Raw genomic sequence first — 5,000 nt, 5'->3', positions numbered from 1 at the left:
CCCTTTTTGGTTAATGATTACTCTGCTTACTGGTTAACCATTTGCCCTTTCGGACTTAGTCTCTGGACATTATTTTCGAGTTTTTGGTTAATGATTTCACACTTTTAACATATTTTTGCGCTTTTTGGTTAATGATTACTCTGCTTACTGGTTAACCATTTGCCCTTTCGGACTTAGTCTCTGGACATTATTTTCGACTTTTTGGTTAATGATTTCACACTTTTTACTTACTTTTGCGATTTTTGGTTAATGATTTCACACTTTTAACATATTTTTGCGCTTTTTGGTTAATGATTACTCTGCTTACTGGTTAACCATTTGCCCTTTCGGACTTAGTCTCTGGAGATTATTTTCGACTTTTTGGTTAATGATTTCACACTTTTAACTTAATTTTGTGCTTTTTGGTTAATGATTTCACACTTTTTACTTACTTTTGCGATTTTTGGTTAATGATTACTCTGCTTACTGGTTAACCATTTGCCCTTTCGGACTTAGTCTCTGGACATTATTTTCGAGTTTTTGGTTAATGATTTCACACTTTTAACATATTTTTGCGCTTTTTGGTTAATGATTACTCTGCTTACTGGTTAACCATTTGCCCTTTCGGACTTAGTCTCTGGAGATTATTTTCGAGTTTTTGGTTAATGATTTCACACTTTTTACTTACTTTTGCGCTTTTTGGTTACTGATTTCACACTTTTTACATATTTTTGCGCTTTTTGGTTAATGATTACTCTGCTTACTGGTTAATTATTTGCCCTTTCGGACTTAGTCTCTGCACATTATTTTCGAGTTTTTGGTTAATGATTTCACACTTTTAACATATTTTTGCGCTTTTTGGTTAATGATTACTCTGCTTACTGGTTAACCATTTGCCCTTTCGGACTTAGTCTCTGGAGATTATTTTCGAGTTTTTGGTTAATGATTTCACACTTTTTACTTACTTTTGCGCTTTTTGGTTACTGATTTCACACTTTTTACATATTTTTGCGCTTTTTGGTTAATGATTACTCTGCTTACTGGTTAATTATTTGCCCTTTCGGACTTAGTCTCTGCACATTATTTTCGAGTTTTTGGTTAATGATTTCACACTTTTAACATATTTTTGCGCTTTTTGGTTAATGATTACTCTGCTTACTGGTTAACCATTTGCCCTTTCGGACTTAGTCTCTGGAGATTATTTTCGACTTTTTGGTTAATGATTTCACACTTTTAACTTAATTTTGTGCTTTTTGGTTAATGATTTCACACTTTTTACTTACTTTTGCGATTTTTGGTTAATGATTACTCTGCTTACTGGTTAACCATTTGCCCTTTCGAACTTAGTCTCTGGACATTATTTTCGAGTTTTTGGTTAATGATTTCACACTTTTAACATATTTTTGCGCTTTTTGGTTAATGATTACTCTGCTTACTGGTTAATTATTTGCCCTTTCGGACTTAGTCTCTGCACATTATTTTCGAGTTTTTGGTTAATGATTTCACACTTTTAACATATTTTTGCGCTTTTTGGTTACTGATTTCATACTTTTTACTTACTTTTGCGCCTTTTGGTTAATGATTACTCTGCTTACTGGTTAACCATTTGCCCTTTCGGACTTAGTCTCTGGACATTATTTTCGAGTTTTTGGTTAATGATTTCACACTTTTAACATATTTTTGCGATTTTTGGTTAATGATTACTCTGCTTACTGGTTAACCATTTGCCCTTTCGGACTTAGTCTCTGGACATTATTTTCGAGTTTTTGGTTAATGATTTCACACTTTTTACTTACTTTTGCGATTTTTGGTTAATGATTTCACACTTTTTACTTACTTTTGCGATTTTTGGTTAATGATTACTCTGCTTACTGGTTAACCATTTGCCCTTTCGGACTTGGTCTCTGGACATTATTTTCGAGTTTTTGGTTAATGATTTCACACTTTTTACTTACTTTTGCGATTTTTGGTTAATGATTACTCTGCTTACTGGTTAACCATTTGCCCTTTCGGACTTAGTCTCTGGAGATTATTTTCGAGTTTTTGGTTAATGATTTCACACTTTTTACTTACTTTTGCGATTTTTGGTTAATGATTACTCTGCTTACTGGTTAACCATTTGCCCTTTCGGACTTAGTCTCTGCACATTATTTTCGAGTTTTTGGTTAATGATTTCACACTTTTAACATATTTTTGCGCTTTTTGGTTAATGATTACTCTGCTTACTGGTTAACCATTTGCCCTTTTGGACTTAGTCTCTGGACATTATTTTCGAGTTTTTGGTTAATGATTTCACACTTTTTACTTACTTTTGCGATTTTTGGTTAATGATTTCACACTTTTTACTTACTTTTGCGATTTTTGGTTAATGATTACTCTGCTTACTGGTTAACCATTTGCCCTTTCGGACTTAGTCTCTGGAGATTATTTTCGAGTTTTTGGTTAATGATTTCACACTTTTTACTTACTTTTGCGATTTTTGGTTAATGATTTCACACTTTTTACTTACTTTTGCGATTTTTGGTTAATGATGACTCTGCTTACTGGTTAACCATTTGCCCTTTCGGACTTAGTCTCTGCACATTATTTTCGAGTTTTTGGTTAATGATTTCACACTTTTTACTTACTTTTGCGATTTTTGGTTAATGATTTCATACTTTTTACTTACTTTTGCGATTTTTGGTTAATGATTACTCTGCTTACTGGTTAACCATTTGCCCTTTCGGACTTGGTCTCTGGACATTATTTTCGAGTTTTTGGTTAATGATTTCACACTTTTAACATAATTTTGCGCTTTTTGGTTAATGATTACTCTGCTTGCTTGTTACTGATTTCCCCTTTCGGACTTGATCTCTGGCCGTTCTTTTCGACCTTTTTGGATAAGGTTTCCACACTCTGAAATTATTTTGGGCTCACTGATTAGGCGAGATCAAGGGGGCATGCCTGGGCACTTTGGGCTCAGTTTGGGAAGGCGGCGTCCGTGTGCTCCTCCGCCCTTCCCGCACTTGCGGCTAGGTTTGCCAAACTGCGCTGACCCGCAGCCCTGCCTTTTTGCCCACGGCACGGAACGACTCAAGTCTGGCTCCGTTCCAGGCCGTTGCCTCCGGCTGCCCGCCGTCCGGCCGGCCTGGGACGTACCCCGGCTGACGGCGCCGGAGGCCCTCTAGCAGCCACCGGTGCCGCGGGCCAATGGGTCCGGGCGTTCCGGAGCTATCGGTGGGGAAGTGCTCTCCCCTTTTCCTGACGCCGTTCGCCCGAGCAGAGGTGCAGCCTGACGGGACTGCTGTCGCCTTCCGCGGCGCACCGGCCCCTTTCACCTGCCGTCGACCGCGCGGAGCTCGGACCTCCCTCCCCGAAGTTATGGCCCCGGCGCCGGAGGGTGCCCGGGGCCGGGCATTCAGCGGGGTGAGTCTTCACCTTCCCGGTCAGCCTGCGGGGTCGGTGCGCCGGCACTCGACGCCGGAGGGTCCCCTCTTTCCGTAGAGCCCCGCCCGGTGCCGATCGGCCGGCGGATTGCGGAGCGAACCGCGCCTGACCGACGGGCCTCGGAAACCCGTTGCAGTCGACGGGGGGGAACCGGACAGCGGGACGAGGTGCCGATTCCACCCGCAGATTCGATCCCGAAATCCCGCGGGATTCGGCGGTCCGACCCGACAGATTCAAACGTCGCCCGGGCGGCCCCCAGCGGTCGGGCCGGCCTGGTTCCGCCACCGCCCGATGCCCCTCGCCCCCGGCTACCGCCGGCCGCGCAGACCGAGCGAATGCGGCCGGACGTCCGGCGGCAATCGGCCGGAAAGCGGTATGGCCATTTCCTACTGTCCCTCGGACGGGCAGAGGGGCGGCGCCGGGGCACTCGCGGACCAGGCCGCGCCCCTCCGAGCCCTACCGCCTGCCGTCGACCGCGCGGGGATCGGACCCTCCTCGCCGAAGTTATGGAGGTAAGACCGGGAGGCTGCCCAGGGTCGGGACTTCAACCGGCTGCCGCCACCCTTTCCCGCCTGTCCCACGGGCTCGGAGATCCAGGCCCTGCAAAGACCCTCCGGTCGCCACCCGACAGGTGCTTTACCGGAGAAATCGTAAACCGGCGTCAGGGCCGGACCTGTCCCGCAGAGGGCAGCCTGCGCCCTTATGCTTTCCCTTTTGCTTTGGCCCCGCAGTAGCAAATGGTTCACCGATAAGTCGGGAACCCACACGCCCGGCCCCACCCGCCCATCCTTCCGCAATGCATCGCCTAGACACACGCACCAAGGGCGCTCTCCTTCCCCCGCCTCCCACATCCCACAGGATGTGCCCTCAGACCACGGCGCCCACACAACCACCCACCCACCCAACCTTCCTAAACACGCCGGCAAACATGCATACAAACACGGCCACCTTCGCAAATTCACCCCCACGCCGACTATTAAGCCCGGCAAGACTCATTGCAGCCAACCGCGGCCAAAAGTTGAAGTGACAACTCATTAACCAATTTCCAAAATTAGGCCAACTGAATAACCAGACTCTTTGTCAATCTGACGACGGGGGCAAATCATAAACCGGTTCTGCCCACTGCTAGCCTTCGCAAAGTCACCCCCGCACGCCGACTATTAAGCCCGGCAAGACTCATTGTAGCCAACCGCGGCCAAAAGTTGAAGTGACAACTCATTAACCAATTTACAACATTTGGACAACTGATTAACCAGACTCTTTGTCAATCTGACGACGGGGGCAAATCATAAACCGGTTCTGCCCACTGCTAGCCTTCGCAAAGTCACCCCCGCACGCCGACTATTAAGCCCGGCAAGACTCATTGTAGCCAACCGCGGCCAAAAGTTGAAGTGACAACTCATTAACCAATTTACAACATTTGGACAACTGATTAACCAGACTCTTTGTCAATCTGACGACGGGAGCAAATCATAAACCGGTTCTGCCCACTGCTAGCCTTCGCAAAGTCACCCCCCCCCCCCCACGCCGACTATTAAGCCCGGCAAGACTCATTGCAGCCAACCGCGGCCAAAAGTTGAAGTGACAACTCATTA

This window comes from Heterodontus francisci, unplaced genomic scaffold (assembly GCF_036365525.1).
Source record: "Heterodontus francisci isolate sHetFra1 unplaced genomic scaffold, sHetFra1.hap1 HAP1_SCAFFOLD_834, whole genome shotgun sequence".
Taxonomy (NCBI): Eukaryota; Metazoa; Chordata; class Chondrichthyes; order Heterodontiformes; family Heterodontidae; genus Heterodontus; species Heterodontus francisci.
This window is presented reverse-complemented; position numbering follows the sequence as displayed.